Source organism: Rana temporaria, chromosome 11 (assembly GCF_905171775.1).
Source record: "Rana temporaria chromosome 11, aRanTem1.1, whole genome shotgun sequence".
In the NCBI taxonomy this organism is placed as follows: Eukaryota; Metazoa; Chordata; class Amphibia; order Anura; family Ranidae; genus Rana; species Rana temporaria.
Genome location: NC_053499.1, coordinates 54,263,331 through 54,283,613, shown reverse-complemented (window position 1 = coordinate 54,283,613; position 20,283 = coordinate 54,263,331). Strand labels below are relative to the sequence as shown.

The 20,283-nt window shown below is 41.0% G+C and overlaps 1 protein-coding gene across 3 annotated transcripts in view; it reads left to right on the top strand.

Annotated features, from left to right (window-relative positions):
* The window catches only part of CHID1 (chitinase domain containing 1), a 706,518-nt gene that overhangs the window by 251,691 nt on the left and 434,544 nt on the right, over positions 1–20,283 (top strand). The window lies entirely within an intron of this gene.

Genomic DNA, 20,283 nt, shown 5'->3' with positions numbered 1-20,283 from the left:
TATTGAGGAAACCATGAATGCCAACATGTACTGTGACATACTGAAGCAGAGCATGATCAACTCCCTTTGGAGACTGGGCCACAGGGCAGAATTTAAACATAACAACCCCAAACACACCTCCAAGATCACCACTGCCTTGCTAAAGAAGCTGAAGTAAAGGGTAAAGGTGATGGACTGGCCAAGCATGTCTCCAGACCTAAACCCTATTGAGCATCTGTGGGGCATCCTCAAACGGAAAGTCTCTAACATCCAACAGCTCTGTGATATCGTCCTGGAAGAGTGGAAGAGGACTCCAATGGCAGCCTGAAGCTCTGGTGAACTCCATGCCACTTAGTACTCTTTTAGGGATGGGACATCAGTGTCAAACTGCCGGGGTTTTAGGACTTAATGGTGGGGTGACATGGAGCACACCAACTAATTAAATGAACTCTTGTTAGTTAGAGGCAAAGCACGAGCCATGCACTGTGGTTAAGGGGAAACTTTCAGGTAGGGAATATTATTATATAGGATTTATTTAGTGCCATCAGTTTACGTAGCGCTTTACAATATAAAAGAGAGACAATACAGTTGCAAAACAATAAAATACTGATAATAAGAAAAATAAATAAGAAATAAGAGGATTAAAAGTGCCCTGCTCAGAAGAGCTTACAATCTCAAAGAATATATGACTGACTAAAAATATCAGCATAAGAAATACCTTGCTTCTCCATTTGAATTACAGACTTTACGTGAAATATTAATAACAGACCTTGTCAGGAGCTCATTATACCATTACAGTCAAGCAAGAAAGGACATAAACTGTAGAAATCTATCCATATAGACTATAAACTTATGCAGGCCTTTTTTTCCCCACATAGAATAGGTAAAGGAGCTCAATATTTAGCGTTGGACCTTTAATTTTAATATATTTATAAATGATAGAGTCTGGGATTAAAGGTACCATTTCAATATTTGCAGATGATACCAAGCTATGCAGTGGAATAACATTCTTACAGGGGGGGAATCAATGGTAGAGAAGGATCTGGGTGTTCTGGTTGATAATAAGCTGAATAAGGTTCTGAATGCCAAGTTGCATTTTCCAAAGTGAGCAATGTCCTTTCTTTTATTAAGAGATATGGACTGCAGAGAGCGAGATATCATTTTGCCCCTGTACAAATCATTTGTAAGACCTTATCTGAAATTTGCAGTTCAGTTTTGGGCACCAGCTCACAAAACGGATATTGGGGAACTGGAAAGAGTGCAAAGAAGGGCAACCAAACTGTCAGAGGCATGGAAGAGATCAGCTATGAGGACAAATTAGCTGAAATTAATGTATTCTCTTTTGAGAAGAGGAGATTAGGGGGGGAATATGATCAACATGTATACATGTATAAAAGTGCTCCATATAGTGAACTTGGGGTAGTGTTATTTATGTTAGGATCATCACAGAGAACAGGGGGGCATGCTATACATCTGGAGGAAAAGAGATTTAATGTCCAAATACTGTATGGAAAGGCTTATGCAAAGTAAGAGCTGTGACAATGTGGAATAGACTCTCATGAGCTGGTTCTGGCCAGCTCAATAGATTGTAAATACACAAAATATAACTGGATACTAATATTTATAGGTAAAGTTGATCCAGGGAATTATCCGATTCCCTCTCGGGAGATCAGGAAGAAACTTTTTCCCCTGCTATTGGATCATGCTTTGCTAGGTTTTTGATTTGTTTTTGTTTTTTTTTGTTAGTTGAACTGGATGGACTTGTGTCTTTTTTTTCAAGCAGAATTAACTGTGTGTGTAACCACCCCCCTGCCAAACTGCATTGCAGGGGTGCACTATGTACAAAGTGCAGAGTTTAATAATGCGTTGTGTACAGAGTATAGGATTGAGGAGTGCACTAAATACAGTGCAGGACTTTGGTGCAGAGGTGTGCTATGAACATTGTGCAACTCTTTCACAGGTTATCCACATCTCTCTTCTGCCCCTCCTCCACTCTGATCTCTGCACCACTCTCCAGCTCCCTCCACATCCCTCATCTCACCCCTCCCCAAAAATGCTTTCTCTCATCTGACCTGCCCAGTTCATGTATCACCTGGCAGTGTAGGCAGCTCCACATTTCTCTCACTTGGAGGGAGATTCATTGGTCAGCATCTGAGTTCAAAGTAGCAGGAAAATGTGAGCACACCGAGAGAAAAGCTGTCCTTATAAACAGAGAAGGCATCAACCGCTGGCCGGAGTGCTTACAACAGTCCACTACACTGACCGCACATAAGGTTGGATGAGAGTAAGCAGTTCCCCTTATGTCCCCACCATTGACATTGGAGGGTCAGCCATATATTTATTATCACATGCACCTTTGAAAGGAAGGCCAGTGATCAGTAAATGCGTTTTTGCTACAATTTAGACAGCAAGTGGCTCTAGTGAGTTTGCACTTAGTTTATGTGGTGGAGGCAGAACACTGAGGGTGATTTCTGGAGATTACTAATCATCCGCACCTGGATTCTATATTGCACATAGGGAAATTTTCTTCAGTTTGTGGTTTAATCACTTGATCATTTTAGTAAAACACTGTTTATGCACTTTTTTTACTCTTGATAGAGAGTAAACTCATATTTTTTTGTGAATGTTTGTTTTATTTTTAGCGCTGCATTTTTCTTTTGTATCTGTATTTACAAATGACAGTGGGGAGCAGAGGGTGATAGTTGGAGGTGACAGAATGGAGGCCCTGCCACATTTCATTTGAAAAAAAAAGCCCTGGGTGTGAGAGCCATATGAACTAGCCATGCAGGCTGTATTTGGCCCATGAGACTTGTTTTCTTGACACAAGTGGTCTCGACTGACCGAGGTAAATATGGTTCTCCAACCTGATCAGATTCCTGGCAGAAATTCCGTGGGGTCTACCAGATCATCAGAATCTTATATCCCAAGGACTGGTTTATCATCCTGCTTCATGGTTGCTGGCTTTAAAGGCATGACTGTTAAATCTCAGGTCTTAAAGTGTAAGTAAAGCCTCCTTTCGTTTTCAGCCAAGGAAGCTGCCATCTTTGCCTCTGTTTAATCTACAACTGCCATGATGCTGCACATGTGATCAGTTATGACACCAGCCATTGGATGGTTTGACAGTTTGGTTGAGAACACAACCAATGGGAGTGTTACGTTTCCGGCACGTGCTGGAAATGAAACTTTTTTGAAAATGGTAGGTGGATGGGCTTACTTCCGCTTTAAGGGATAGAGGGCTCCCCAAATCAATGACTTCTACATTTCTAAAAGCTTGAAAGTTCACTTTGTTTGGTGTGAGGAAAGAAGCTTTAATCCCAACAAAACATTCTGTGGGATGTATCCTGACCTTTTTTTGCAATTAGGTCTGGACCAGCATTAGGATCCAAATCCTCCTGTGAGTGTAACCCGCATATCTCTGAATTCTGTGTTCCTCTGGAACTCCAAGAAAATAACGAGACGAGTACAAAAATCCTATTACATTGCAGATTACCAGTCCTTTCATGAGGAGCCTTCATGGTTGTTTTCGCTTTTGGGCTTTTTCCTTTTATTTTAACCTGGTAATCTTACAAATAACCAGTGGTGTAGCGTGGGGGGGCAGAGGGCCGTGGCCCCGGGCGCCCCATTTAGGGGGGAACATTTTTCGTGCCAGTAGTGACACTACTGGCTGCCACCTCTTTAAATTTTAATCTCCTGTGTCCCCGAGCTCCGGTCGCCATTTTGAGTATCCAGTGCCCTGTGATTGGGCGTATGGAAGGAAAAGGGGGTAAATTCTGCGATAATGGTTAAAAACTGATGAACGTGAATTGAATGAAAAGCTGCAACACAAAAAACGTGATAATCATGTGAAAGTTAATGGAAAAAAATTGTATAGTTGCGCTAAATAATCTGACTAAGTGTATAGACCAAAAAGGATTTTGGAAAACAATTAATGAAATACAAAAGAGGTGCTAATAGTGAAATTAAATATCCATGGTGTCACAAAATATGCAACACAGCATATCAAAGAAAAACCATGTCTGCAAACAAAATATATAAATAAATAAATGAAGATTTAAAGTCCAGTCCCACAGGAAAGGATGGTAAAAATGGGTGAAGAGTGTAATGCCGCGTACACACGGTCGTTTTTTGTCTTGTAAAAAAACTTTGTTTTTTCTCATGAAAAAAAAACGAAATTTTTCAAACTTCATTTTAAAAAATGGCGTTGCCTACACACCATCGTTTTTTCAAAATGCTCTAGCAAAGCGCGGTTATGTTCAGCACGTACGGCGGCACTCTGTTCCATTCAAGCTCGGGTCATAACTTGCCTCTGAGCATGCGCGGGTTTAAAAGCGCCATTTTAAACGTCGTTTTAGCCTACACACGATCACTTTTTATGACACAAAAAATAACGTTTTGAAAAACGACATAAAAAAATTGAAGCATGGTCGAATTTTTTTTTTGTCATTTTTTAGAAGACATAAAACAACGTTTTCCCCACACACGGTCATTTTAAATGACGTTTTTAAAAATGTCGTTTTTTTTATCACAAAAAACTACCGTGTGTTCGCGGCATTAGCAATCAAACAGCCATTCGCCACCACCGCAATGGATTTTTCCTCGTGTTCCACAGGTGAAAAAGGTAGAGGGGAGAACCTTACCAGATCTGTTGGACCTCAGGTGACAAGGTCATATGAGCTTGGCAGATATACCTCTGCAAGGTTAAGGTTAGTAGCCTCCTCCAGAGCATCTCATCTCCATCCTCACAAATGTCAAACGAAGCAGGGAAGGGGCACTCTCTCCTGGATAAACCACTCCGTGAGTAGTATAAGGGTTAAAACATAAGATTCGCGATAGTGCGTTATCTTTAAAAATTCTGAGTCGTTTTATTACTGTATAAAAACGATACAGGCAAACAAAATAGCATAAAAACAGCCGGCACAGCTAAAATTTTCGTGCTTGCGGGGTCACGTGGGGACATCGGTACGTAGCACTGCCCTGACCAGTTTCGTCACAAATGACGTTCTCAAAGGGCACGGGCGACGCATCGAAGTCACCACTGTTATACAAATGGATACTAAGCCAAGCCTCGTTATCACGCGGTAACTCCAAACGGAACATGAAACCAGACCTCGTTTAGAGCTAGACAGACGGCGAGGGAAAGAGGAGATGATTAATAGAAAAGATCTCCCCCTCGCCATCTCATTAGTAAACAAAACATCATCTCTCTATGGTAACTGAAAAAAACGTATGAGGTAAAACAGGAACTCAAACAGAGATGAAAGAAAAAATCAACCAAGAAAGGCATTAGATTCCATTCTGATATTTAAAAGAACAGGCCTCAGATCCAACCTCTGTTGTACATGGTATAATCTACAAACTATACCTATATCTCATTACGAGTTATCAATAAAGGTGTGTATTTCGATGTCCACATTGAGGCCTAACGGTTTTAAACATTTGACCCTATAAATCCAACTAATTTCGGGTTTGGAAATTGCCCTTCTCTTAAACTCAAATGCCATTGGAGAGGAGGGTCTATCTATTGCTATAAAAGAAGTACCCGTAGGGTCTCTATTATGTACCTCAATGTAGTGTTTAGATACAGAGTGTTCCTTGAAACCTCTTCTGATGTTGCGTATATGCTCATTTAACCTCACCTGTAAAGGTCTAATTTTGCGTCCGATATACTGGAGCCCAGACGGACAGGTTAGAAGGTAAACTACATGAGTGGTGAAGCATGTAATAAAGGTTTTAATACCAAAGGATTGTGAGGTACTATTAGACACAAAGTTGGTGGTTTTACGGTCTCTACTTTTGTTAATACAGACCACACATTTCTTACATTTATGGTATCCCACCTAATTTTGAATGAACATGGGTTTGTTACTAGGGGGATCACACGCACTTGGTGCCAAGGCATCTTTTAAAGAAGGTACACCTCTGAACACAACCTGTGTTTTTTCTGGGAGAATAGGTTCCAAAATGGCATCATCTTTAATCAAGTGCCAATGTTTCCGTACTAGTTTTTTAATCAAAAAATGTTGGTCAGAAAAAACGGTAACGAATGGCCAGACGTACTCATTTTGTACTCCATCATTCTTTGGCTTATCAGCCAATAGTACGCATCTATCTAATTTTTCTACCTCAGAGACTTTCAATTCCAAGTCTCCGATGGAGTAAACTTTCTCCAAGAATCTATTGGTCATAACCTTAGCCTGTTCTTTAAAGTCATCGACCTTAGTGCAGTTGCGATGCAGGCGTACATATTTGCTTTTGGGTACTGAGTCCAGCCACTGATGATAGTGGCAACTGTCTGGAGGGATAAAGGCATTTCTGTCAGTGGACTTAAAATACGTAGATGTTAAGAATTGTCCCTCCTCTACTTGTATCTGTAAATCTAAAAAGTGAATAGAATGCTGATCCGCCTATGGGGGTCATGTGCGGCGTGGGGCTGGCCTGTCCGTGATCGCGTGACCCCCATTACGCCCACCATGGAACGACGTAAATAGCGTCCAAACTGATGTTTTATTGCATGATCACAACACAAAGAAAGTGCAACGTTTCGGAGCCACGTAGGGCCCTTTTGTCACATGCCTGACAAAGGGGCCCTACGTGGCTCCGGAACATTGCACTTTCTTTGTGTTGTGATCATGCAATAAAACATCCATTTGGACGCTATTTACGTCGTTCCATGGTGTGCTGGCAAATATTTCTACTGTAACGTGTACCAGTATCCAGCTGGTTGTTGCTACAAGCACCCAAACCCAAGAGCGGATCCAGGAAAGTGTGCGATGGGAATATGAAGTATGACCCCATTACGCCCAATCACAGTACAGCGGGAAACAATGAACATTGCGGCCGGAGTGTTGCAAACTGAGAGCTGCCGGGGCCGCTGTCTTCTCTTCCAGTCCCCAGCACCGAACATGGTGGCTGGCGGCTGGAGCTCTGCACAGTGTGAGCCGCCGGGACCGCTGTCTCCGCACTCCTCCTCCTCCTCCTCCCCAGCACTGAACATGGCGGCCAGAGCTCTGCACAGTGTGAGCCGCCGTGGCCGCTGTCTTCTCCTCCTCCGTCCGGACCGATGCAGCAGGACAAGAAGGTGAGGAATGGATGGACATGGACTGGGGGGAGGCACCATATATGTAGTGTCACTGTCAGTATAGGAAGACTAGGCAGGACAGTGTAGTGGTCAGTGTAGTGTAGTGGTCAGTGTAGTGTAGTGGATAGTATAGTGGTCAGTGTAGTGTAGTGGACAGTGTAGTATAGTGGTCAGTGTAGTAGTTAGTGTAGTATTGTAGTCAGTATAGTGGTCAGTGTAGTGTAGTGGATAGTATAGTGGTCAGTGTAGTAGACAGTGTAGTGTAGTGGATAGTATAGTGGTTAGTGTGTAGTGTAGTGGTTAGTGTAGTATAGTGGTCAGTGTAGTGTAGTGGACAGTATAGTGGTCAGTGTAGTGGATACTATAGTGGTTAGTGTAGTGTAATAGTCAGTGTAGTAGTTGGTGTGTAGTGGTCAGTTTAGTGTAGTAGTCAGTGTAGTAGTTAGTGTAGTGGTCAGTGTAGTGTAGTAGTTAGTATAGTATAGTGGTTAGTGTAGTGGACAGTATAGTATAGTGGATAGTATAGTGGTCAGTGTAGTGGACAGTATAGTGGTCAGTGTTACTTGCCACCAGTTGCCCCACCTAATTCATACACTGCCCTGCGCCTAATTGCACCCGTAAACACGCCCTCGTAGATTATCTCATGGAATGACAATGTTTTATGCAGAATGTTTCAAAAGTTATAAGTTACAAAATTAAATATTACCAACAACAACTTTAACAAAATGGGACAGGGCACTGGGGGCAGACCAGAGGGACAGGGCACTGGGGGCAGACCAGAGGGACAGGGCACTGGGGGCAGACCAGAGGGACAGGGCACTAGAACTGGGTCGCTTCCCCATTCACTTGCTCTCTCCTCTGCAACTACCATCCATCCTCTCTCTCCCATTCATCTCATCATCAGGAGCCTGTGTGTGCGGCTCCACGCTTGCATGTCCCCAGTTCCCCCGTTTATTCAGGCTGGCAGAGAGGAGGTGAGCTGCAGCACAGCTGGAGGGAGTACAATCCAGCGCTGAGATACACACAACTGCACAGCCATTGACACCATAGTACAGCGCACACTGACAGCGCACAGCACACATTGAGACCAGTCTGTTCACAGTGCTCAGGCTAAACGGTTGGACACTTACATAGAGCACAAGGAGAAGAAAACTGCACAAACTAGAAGGCTGACACTCTCCTGTCAGGTCAACTTTCAGTGAGCGCTGCACCGGAGTGGTAATTTTTGCAATCCTTCACCTCATGCATTACTTTCTGCTCTCCAGCTACATTGGTCGGGGCCCGGGGGAGGGGGGCAGGCTCAGAGAGGTCATACTGTTAGGTCCCATGGCTTAATGAGAATTGTAAGTAGAGCACCTGTGTACTGCTCTGCCTGTGCGCGGCTCACCAGACTACTTTTCCCGAGCATGCACCTTTCCTCTTCGGCCGCCAATCTCATCTGGACTCTAAGTGTAGGCACAGGTTGGAGGGAGATTGGTCATGCAGCCCTGTCATAGCATTTGGCGAGTGGAAATTTTGAGGGCTGGTATAGTGGTCAGTGTAGTATTGTGGTCAGTATAGTGGACAGTATAGTGGTCAGTGTAGTGTAGTAGTTAGCGTAGTGGTCAGTGTAGTATAGTAGTTAGTGTAGTATTGTATACAGTATAGTGGTTAGTGTAGTGGACAGTATAGTATAGTGGTTAGTGTAGTATAGTGGTCAGTGTAGTATAGTGGTTAGTGTAGTGGATAGTATAGTGGTCAGCGTAGTGTAGTATAGTGGTCAGTGTAGTGGACAGTATAGTGGTCAGTGTAGTGTAGTGGACAGTATAGTATAGTGGTCAGTGTAGTGTACTGGACAGTATAGTGTAGTGGTCAGTGTAGTGTAGTGGACAGTATAGTGGTCAGTGTAGTGGACAGTATAGTGGTCAGTGTAGTGGACAGTATATACTGTCCACTACACTGTCCACTACACTACACTGACCACTATACTATCCACTACACTAGTGTAGTGAATAGTATAGTGGACAGTGTAGTATAGTGGTCAGTGTAGAATTGTGGTCAGTGTAGTGGACAGTATAGTATAGTGGACAGTGTAGTACAGTGGTCAGTGTAGTAGTCAGTGTAGTATTGTGGTCAGTGTAGTTAACGGTATAGTGTAGTGGATAGTATAGTGGTTAGTGTAGTGGACAGTATAGTGGTCAGTGTAGTGTAGTGGACAGTATAGTGGTCAGTGTAGTGTAGTGGACAGTGTAGTGTAGTGGACAGTATAGTATGGTCAGTGTAGTGTGTAATGGTCAGTAAAGAAATCCGGTTGGTCAGTGCTGAAATCAAGTAGGTTAGTGTAGTGGTCAGTATAGGAATCGGGGTATGTCAGTACTATTGTATTTGAAGGGACTTGGGACTTGGAAGTGCTAAAAGTTTGCAGGTTGGGGGGGGGGGGCGCAAATTACTTGCCTTGTCCCGGGTGCTGACAACCCACGCTACGCAAATAACTCACACTCCACTGTATCCATAGAGGGAGATATAAATGCTACTTGGGCTGGATGTGAAAGATCTACCATTGCTCATTTCCATTATATGTATGCCTATTAGATTAGTCATTTACAAAGAAAGAGAAGCGGTTTTAACGTGAACAAAAGCTCCTTGAGACAGACCCTCGTGTTTACAATTTACAATTTTGACAATTGCTGGCCGATCTTACTGTGCTGTTCTATGACTAAGTGGTTGATGTGGCCATACAGGTCAGGAGTCATCACAGTAAACTTTAAAGCCATTTATCCCTTTATTGGCATATAATACTACCTTTAATACAGATGTAATAATCTGTATATTTTGTGTTTGGCAACAGAGAGAATAGATTCTAAACTGTTAAATTGTCCTGCTTACACTTTCTATCTTGAGGAATATATTCAGTGCATATTTGCATTCTGGGTTCCACTGTTTAATTACAGCTAGTCATCGATTTGTGTATTTGCTCCTTTGTCTAAGTGGATTTTCGTCTACAGCCGAGCAGTGTGACCATGGTGTTCATTAAATCTCAGAGATTTTAATTCGGTGAGAGAGCTTTCTTTATGGGATATTGACTTGGAAGCAGTAATAACGCAACACTTCTCTCTGTTCTCCATAGAGATGCTGGCAGGTTTTCTCTGCCTTGTCAGCTTTGTGGATTTGTTGCCTTCAGTATCAAAAAGGACATTACTGACTTAATCAGAAGCAAAGAACCACCCTGAGGTCGCCAGCAGCTTCTCTGAATCTGGAGATAAAGAAGGAAAGTTAATTTAGCAATTATCAGACTTAAGAAAAGTTATATTGTATGCAGAAGACAAAGCTCTTCACAATTCACAAGAGCTAAAATTTATAATAATGTAGGCATACTGTAGGGGACAAAAATTTTGATATTGGCCTGTTGAGTGATAATTGAGAAGTTGATCAGCTGGTAGTTTTGCTAGACATACCACACAAAGATTGCACTTTACAGTACAAATGTATTATTTCTAGATGCAAGTAAAAAATAGATGCTCAAATATTTGTGGCAGAAAGGCTAAAAGGTAGTGTTTGACTAAATTAAATATACCATGGCAAATTCCTAGCTAAATCTTGCAGTATTCATGATACTCATCTTGGCTACAAGGACTGTTTTTAATGGCATGTACACCGGGAACCATGGCTTTCACCCCTTTCAGTATGCTCATTGTGCACTTATTACCTACACACAGGCATATGTGAAAAATAGAATTTCTATAAAACGATTTGCAATACACTTTGATTTTCACTAAAGTCATCATTCACTACAGTGCCTCAATTATTGTTTACAGTTCTTTTCTGCAGCAACAATAAACAGTTGTGATTTTAATATATGTAAATGTATTTCTTCTGAATAACTTACAATAATGGATAAATGTAGAGTGGCAAATGAACACTTGTTCAGTTACCAAAAGAGAAAGAACAGGAAATTCTGAGGCATTTTTAATCCTGTGTATGTTATGAACGCTTTCCTAATAAACATTGCAGATCAAGTTATAAGCTGTTAACTGAAAGGTGTAAAATATAGTTTCACTTCTTAATCCTCAACCTAATCTTTTAGTATAGAGGATTATAGAGGCATAGGCTTTTACTCAATATTTCATTTGCAAACACTCCATATTTTAAAACATGATTTTTTTATTAAAATGGCATTGAATATAGTCTGGCTACTGTTAAAAATTAGATGTGTTGTTAGAGCTGGAATATTGGAAATTATAGCTAGGCATGAAGCATCATGTCCAGAGTAAATGTAAAGTAAGATAATGAAAAATTCAGGGGTCAGTCAGTCCAGTGTGGGAGCTAAATGGAAAAATAATGAGAAACTTCCAAAAACGTTAGAGGCAGGTTAACTTCCTGGCTGCTGAAATATTTTCAGCCTTTGACGTTGTCTCTGGACTGAAGTAACAATTAAATAAATGTATCTGGAACCCATAGCATCAAATTAAAAACCGTACATTGTATTTCATACACTTTCAGTCAATGTGGGATAGAATGTAAGATGAGGGCCACAGAGTGTACAAGTTGTATACTAATGGGATATATTTTTGCTCTTCAAAATACATTTGTGATCATAACCTTTTTGAATGATCTAAGGCAGGCATGTCCAAAGTCAGGCCCGGGGGCCAAATGTGGCCCCCCTGTTGATTTAATATGGCCCCCCTGGGTATTTGGATATATATATATTGTTTGTGGCCCCCAGGGCCACAAAAGATATATACTGTATTTATTGACGCTGCCTTGGAGGGGACAGGGAGGGGGCAGGACGAGCGCCGTCAGATTACATAAAAATAATCTCCTGTTTACTCAGCAGCGTCTCTATTGGAAGTCCCGTCTCCTGGGATGCCATTGGACGAATGTTCTGTCTATCATCGGAGGCAGGACTTTGTATTAAAGAGGCCACAGGGTAAACAAGACATTCTCCTGTTTGTAATCTGTCAGCACTTGTCCCGCCCCCTCCCTCTGCCCTCCGAGGCTGCAGATGGGCATCGTTCAGGCTGCACTGATGGCAATGGTATGGCTACATTTATGGCACATGTGAGGCTGCATTGGTTGCAATGATGAGGTTGCATTCATGGCAATGGTAAGGATGCATTCATGGCAATGGTAAGGCTGCATTCATGGCAATGGAAAGCCCAAGCTCATCCTTAGTCCTAAGCAGCGCTCTGAGATTCGTTGGGGCCACAAATAAAATATATACAGTATATCCAAATAACACGCCCAAGCTCATCTCTTCACCACACACAGCCACAAAGTCAAGAGAATTCTTGTTGGGCAGTGTATTAGTGCTCAGACGAACACACTTAGACAGAATTTTAATGGTTCAAAGAATGTCAGGCAAAATAGTCGGCCCTCGCGCATGCTCACTTAATCAAATCTGGCCCTCTTTGAAAAAAGTTTGGACACCCCTGATCTAAGGCTTGTTCACATGAGCAGCAAAGGGTTGTTAAAAATATGGTTAATCTGCGTTTTTACCACCGACTGACTACTCGCCTACAATTTTACATGGTAGCCATTAGGGGTGGTATACATGGTCAAATTATGGGATAATCAAATATCTGGAAGAGACAGAGTGAGAAAAGGCAAAATGCAACAAATCAGACAGGGGAAAGAGAGAGGAGTCAACCCATGAGCAAAGACAGGGGAAACTAAACTAATTGAAGCACAGGGAGATGACGATGGATTAACAGGAAAGGTAGAAGGCAGTGGTATCTGATTTAGGATAGAGAATACTGAGCACAAGCTGATCAGGGACCAATATATAATGTGGGTCTGAGCAAAGTTAATGGGCCAGAAGGGGGGGGCTATTGGTAAGTAGAGTGGCAGCTGCAAACCATAGATAGATTCATGCAATGCATTGGTGATGGAGCGGTGCCAGGAGAGAGGGGGTGGCGCCCATGTGCCCCTTATGGACACCGCCACTGTTTAGCAATGATAGGAAAAATTACAGCCTCTGTTTATACCACTTTCAGAAACTGATAGATTGAGATTTTTGTGATTTGTGAGCAGCTGGTTGGGTCTGAAAATAGACTCTTGTGTTTTTAACAGCTGAACAGAGCTGACAATCTGTTAGCAGCTGATCAGGGCTCTGCTCTATCCACTGGGTCATTACAGGAAACAGTGGGGAAATGCCCAATAAAACATGAAATTTATGACTCGTCAATCCCTTTTAGTAATATACTGTATAGGAGGTAAGGAAACATAGGATAGCATATCAACTAATCTAAAATCTCAACTAATACATTTTGATAAGCGGCACGATTAGGCCATACCTGCTTTCTGCTCAGTGTTCAGAATTTCTGATGCAGTATCTCCATTTTCATGGGAAAATAAATAACAAATATATATAAAAAAAAACATATAGCAAATGCAATTGCTACACAAGCAATATTGTAATTAAATGTTATAAAAAATTACCTTTACTTTTCTAACGGCAGCTCTGTAATTTTCTGTAAAATTGTATGTAATATGGCTACACCATTGGTGTACGGAACACCCCCCATATATGGGATTTTCCCTTTGTGTGATTGGCTCAGTGATTTTCCCAGAAGCCTGCACAAAGAAATGTCATCCTCTGCAAAAACTTTTTTTTTTTATGAGATACTCCAATAGGGTTTATTGCTTCTAAAGGGATGCAGACCCTGCAACTTTCCTCTTTAGAACACTGCAAGTACATCAGCTGTATAATAATCAAAAACTCACTTCCGTTCATATTCCTTCTACACAACAGTTTTTTTCACAAATCGGTAAGAATCTGCAAAAAACTTTGCTGAAATCCTTAGTGTACATTGATCACCCAGAGAGGGATTGTTTTTTTCTCTCTATAAAAGTGGAGTTAATTCTTTAACCGATTCCCAACCGTCTCATGACTATATACTGTGGCAGAATGGCACAGCTGGGCGAAACCCTGCATGGGTACATCGTACCCTTTAGGAGCCACTAGGGAGCTGCACAGCTGAGGTCCCAAGGCGCATGGCCAGCTGGCGCGATCGCCGCCGGCTACTCACGATCGTGTGCATGAGCGCCAGCATGGGGATTTGTGTGTGTAAACACAAATCCCTGTTCTGTCAAGGCAGAGGAGACATATTGTTTGTTCCTACTAAGTAGGAACAACAATATGTCTCCTCCCCCCAGTCAGTCCTATCCTCATACAGTTAGAAACACTAACTAGGGAACACATGTAAACCCTTGATCACCCCTTAGTGTTAACCTACCAGTGACATTTACACAGTAATCAGTGCATTTTTAAAGCTCTGATCACTGTATAATTGTCAGTGATGCCAAAAATGTGTCAAGTGTTCGATCTGTCCGCTGCAATGTCACAGTCCCATTAAAAATCGCAGATCGCCGCCATTACTAGTAAAAAAAAAAAAAATCATAAGTCTGTCCCCTATTTTGTAGACACTATTAGCCAGATTCAGGTAGGGCGGCTTAACTTTATGCGGGCGTAGCGTATGTTATTTACGTTACGCCGCTGCAAGTTAGAGAGGCAAGTGCAGTATTCACAAAGCACTTGCTCCGTAAGTTGCGGCGGCGTAGCGTAAATTGGCCGGCGTAAGCCCGCCTAATTCAAATGTGTAAGAGGTGGGTGTGTTTTATGTAAATTATTCGTGACCCCACGTAATTGACGCTTTGAACGAACGGCGCATGCGCCGTCCGTGGACGTATGCCAGTGCGCATGCTCCAAATCATGTCGCAAATAGTCAATGCTTTCGACGTGAACATAACCTACGCCCAGCCCCATACACGGACGACTTAAGCAAATGACGTAAAACGTGAAAACTTTTACGCTGTCCCGACGTCCATACTTAACATTGGCTGCGCCATCTTTTTGGTGGTTTATCTTTACACCTGAAAACGCCTTGTGTAAACGGTGTATCTTTACTGCGACGGCCGTGCGTACGTTCGTGAATAGGCGTATCTTGCTGATTTACATATTCTAGGCGTAAATCAGCGTACACGCCCCTAGCGGCCAGCGTAAATATGCAGCTAAGATACAACGGCATAGGAGACTTACGCCGGTCGTATCTTAGCAACATTTAAGCGTATCTCAGTTTGAGCAGACGGTGCGGATTCGGAGTTACGACGGCGTATCTACTGATACGCCGTTGTAACTATACCTAAATCTGGCTATATAACTTTTGCGCAAACCAATAAATATACGCTTATTTGCAATATTTTTTTAACAAAAATATGTAGAAGAATACATATTGGGCTAAATTGATGATGAATATATTAGTTAAAAAAAAAATTGTGGATATTTATTATAGCAAAAAGTAAAAACTATTGTTCATTTTCAAAATTGGCGCTCTTTTTTGGTTTATAGTGCAAAAAATAAAAATTGCAGAGGTGATCAAATACCACCAGAAGAAAACTATTTCTGGGTTAAAAAAAGGATGCAAATTTTGTTTGGGTACAGTATCGCACAACTGCGCAATTGTCGGTTAAAGCGACGCAGTGCCAAAATGTAAAAGTGCTCTGGTCAGGAAGGGGGTAAAATCTTCCTGAAGCAGTTAAATTAACTAAATTGTACTAAAGGACATCGCAAAATGCCCAATAAATACTGGCATTTTTGCTCTATGCTTGTAAACACTGGACTGAAGTGCATCACATCATCAATTATTAGTAAGGTGTTAAAAATAAACAATACAGTACTTCATAGTACCCTTTAACCTTGTCTGGCAGTGTTTAATACAGATCTTGGCTACAACATTCATTTAGCATTGCTACTTCCGGTTTTACCTTTTTGCTAAATGGACCGTGGATGTGTAATGATACTGATTTATAATCCAGTAAGCAGCAGACGTACAGTATGTGTCAAAAATTGGATAAACAAAAGTTCTATGTATTCAGCACTACCAGACTTGAGATGAAGGGTGCTTAGTATATAGTTGCTGTATGTGATATTCTTCAACATAGTTTTCAAGCTAAAACTGACCGTAGAATGACAGATACCTCCCAGATTGGTAGGTGGGGAAACCTCAACCTGTCTTCAAACAATGCAATGGTTCTCCACACATGTGATATGACTGACCCAACAAGTGGAAGTACACATGCTCTCTGTTGTTGTACTCCCAATAATCCATGAGAACCAGTGTGAAGGCACTTTCCAACTAGTTGAAAATCTCTGTATGGGGAAACATCCTTTGAATAGTGCTTACCAGAGTAAACCTCAATCCTATATTGTAATCTAATTGAGCATTGTGTCTGACCATTTATGACCACCATAAAAAGTAAAACATTACCTGTATTCTGAAACTGCCACATATTCCAGATGCATGACCTGCCTGTCCACAGGGACATACTCTCCTTCACAAATCAGTTACTATATTATCTGTCTTTTATTCATTTAAATAGTATAACATTTAAGCCAAATTTAGTTTTGAAACTGTGACAACCCACTGTCACTGTATATTTTGGAGGGGGCTGTGAGCTGGCCTCCTACCCACAGACTATGGCCCAGCAGAGAACAGGAGGGCTATTTGCCATCTCCTGTAACCAGGTGAAGATGGCACCTCTAGATGTGTGTCCGCGGTCAACAGTTTATCGGAACCGGGTGAACGCGGGTATCTGTGGCCAGGCTTGTGGAGTCGTTTCCAGCTACTTAACCACTTCAGCCCTAAACCTCATTTTTTTTTGCTAGAAAATTAAATAGAACCCCCAAACATTATATATGTTATTATTTTTTCTAACACCCTAGATAATAAAATGGCAGTCGCTGCAATACTTTGTCACACCATATTTGCGTAGCGGTCTTACAAGCACACTTTTTTGGGGAAAAAATATACTTTTTCGAATAAAGAAAATAAGACAACAGTAAAGTTTGCCCATTTATTTATATATTTTTTATATTGTGAAAGTAAATTGATACCCAACATGTCACGCTTCAAAATTGCGCCCGCTCGTGGAATGGCGACAAACTTTTTCCCTTAAAAATCTCCAAAGTGGATGTTTAAAAATTTCTGCAGGTTACCAGTTTTGAGTTAGAGGAGGTCTAGGGCTAGAATTTTACTTTTGCTCTAACGATCGCGGCTATACCTCAGCTGTGGTTTAAAAACACCGTCTTCATATGCGGGTGCTACTCACGTATGCATTCGCTTCTGCACGCGAGCTCGTCCGGACTTTTTCTCCGGGAATTATTATAATTTTTTTTATATTTGGGTAATCTTTATTCCTATTGCAAGGAATGTAAACATCCCTTATAATTTTTAAAAAATTAAAAAAAAAAAAAAACTTGACAGGACCTCTAAAATATGAGATCTGGGGTCAAAAAGGCCTCAGATCTCATATTTACACTAAAATGCAATAAAAAAAATCTCCTTTAAGAGCTATGGGCGGAAGTGACGTTTGACGTTTCTTATCTTAAAGAGAAATGCACGCCGTTCCCGAAAATACTGGGGTATTTTAAATACCATAACCCTGGTATTTAGCATCAAAATACCAATGTACAGGTACGACGATTTGCATGAAGTGGTTAAACCTATTGGCTGGGCTAAATATAAACTTTTTTTCCTCAAACAATGTACTTTTAGCTGATAAATGTACATACTAGACGGCGGAATGCCCAAAGCGTTGGGCAAGGAGACTTGGGGACAAAATTACGTTGGGATAAGGTAATGAAGGTCCTTATGTAAGTTGAATCCCCTCTCCCCATCCTCCCCTTCTTGGCACTGTGTTTAATTATGTTATGTCATGGCACATAGACAAAAGGTGTAGAGACACATCCCAGCAGAGGATGTGTAAGGAGGGGCTGCTTGTTATAATCCCTTTATGTGTTTCAACTGTAGTTTCTGTTTGAATGTACAAGTGTCGGGTTTCCATTGGTTCTTCCTTGTCACCTACCTCCTCTATGACAAGGGGAGTGTCCCTAACTGTGTTTAAAGGTGTATGTTTGGTACTTCATAAAAAAATGTATTCTCTGCATGTTTAAGGGTTGGTTATGGCAAGTTTGCCGTCTGCGGATGCGTTTGGAGAACAGGAAACACTGGTCTGGCGAAGGTGTCGGGGTATCAGAGATCTGTCACAGAAACTATTTAAAGTTTTTATATTTGAAGTTAATAAAATGTCTTTTTGCCTGTTGATAACAAATATACATGTCTTGGTATTAGGATAAAGGGTAGTGTTTGCAGAAAATTTATTTTGCTAGGTAGTGCACAGTGAGTCCTAAATTTTTGTTTGAGAGAGTGGATAGCTGGCTCTACTGTGATGCTGATCTTTGTGTTTTGCCAATCTTTTATCAGAACCTTTCATTTTCCTCCATCCTACTGAGACAACCAGAGTCTGTCACATCTGCGCCCTTTTCAATCTACAAAATAATACAGCCTGCCATAAAACCTAATGCTTGTTTTAATCACCCTTAATTTAGGCATCCATATGATTGATTCAAATATATTTTTAGGAAGCCATGTATTCCCTGCAGCCTGTTTTCCACTGTGCCCTGGCTTACAATTTAACTTTTTTAGGAAATGCACAGATAAATAATTTTTAATAGACATTAAGGTCTCTAATAACTTATCAGAATACCCATAATATTCAATGTCGAATGCGTCACATTAAATGTATGTGTGCTGCATTTAATTTCCTTTTTGTAGTAGTGTTTTACAGTTAAACCGTATTAGTAACACTGGGCATTAAGAGTGTTGCAACAAATCAGTTGCTAATTTTCCATCGTACACTGGAAGAAATATGAAGTGTAAACAGGTTGCTAATAACTCATTGTTTTACGGGGAAATTTGTACACACAGATTGTACGGTACAAGACACAAGTCTTTAAGCAATATTTCTTTGGATATGTATGCAGACAACCTTCTGCAAAAGGGAGTGGAATTTCTTTGTTCTTGTGTGTTCAGCCTTTACATAATTGCTACTCTTATTTAATTTTAAAGCCACAAATATTGTTTTCTGAAAACAGAGAGTACTGTTTGGGCTCCTGAGCTTTTTTGCACGAGTCTGACTGTTGTTTTCAATATGTTAAATTGGTTGTAAAACCTTACATATATCCAGTGAAAGCACTATCCTAAAGTGATACACAGAGATTAAACAAATCATCCTACTTGGGTTCTATCTGTCTATCTGCAGTTTTCTCTACATCTGTTCAAAGTGTTGATTTTATAATCTGGTCTGAAAGTTCAGAAAAAAGCAGGCGGAGTGCTGAAGTTACACTCTGCAGAGGTCAGAGGTGAGGAGAGGTCTGAGCTGATTGGAGGAAAGGAACTCTTCCACCTTCACATAGCTCACAGGAACAGAGCTGAGGCTGTCACTCTGCTGGATGACCCTTCCCTGTTATTTTTCTCTTGGTGTCAGGAAAAATTGTCAGATGTGATTCATGCTGATATAAAGTAAAACGATCAATCCGTGCAATCTAATCACGGGTACTGTAGATACTATAGTGGAATTCAGGCTGGACGCTAAAGGTAATTTTCACAATACCTATATATAACCATAACAAAAAGAAAGAGCAGCACAAACCAATGATTCCTATATAGTCAGACCTTTTAAATTCCTAAAACTTTAAGAAAGTCTAAAATAGTTCATTAGACAAGCCGGTGGAAAAGACGTGACATAGATGGGCATCCAGGTGACAGATGTGTTGAAACCCACCACCACTGAGCAAAAGTTGGCAGCTCACCTTAATGATGTGACACCCGAGCTAACAGCATAGTCAAAATAAGCATTCTCTCATGGGGATACATCCATAGACTAAGGTATCGGCAATTGCTTTTCTCACTCATCAAACAGGCATGTAAAAAAAAGCGACAGAATAGTGCTCTCCGTTTCATAAAATGTAATGATTAAAAACGTAAATAAATGCACTCACATTAAGGGGCACTATCTACAGTGCATGTAAATTTGCATGTTATATCTAAATAATCCAAACTGTTGGCAAAGAGATAGCTGTGGGTGATGCCGGCATCGGCGAAAGGTTCCCCCTCTCCGTACGTGTTACGTCCTGGGTGGCAAGTACACACTATAGCAGGATATGCTTTATTTTTCATTTCAGAGGTTTACAGCCACTTTAAATTTTAATAAGCAACAATGTATTTAACTGAACAATATTAATAAAGAAAATATACCATATACTGTACAATATGCTATACTTTTATTGATAAACATTTCTCAATAGCATTTAACTGCAGAGAATGTTTTTTGAATGTATGCCATTTTATCACTGATTATATTAATATTTGAGCACTTTCATTTATGTTTGCATTTGTTGAATATTAATG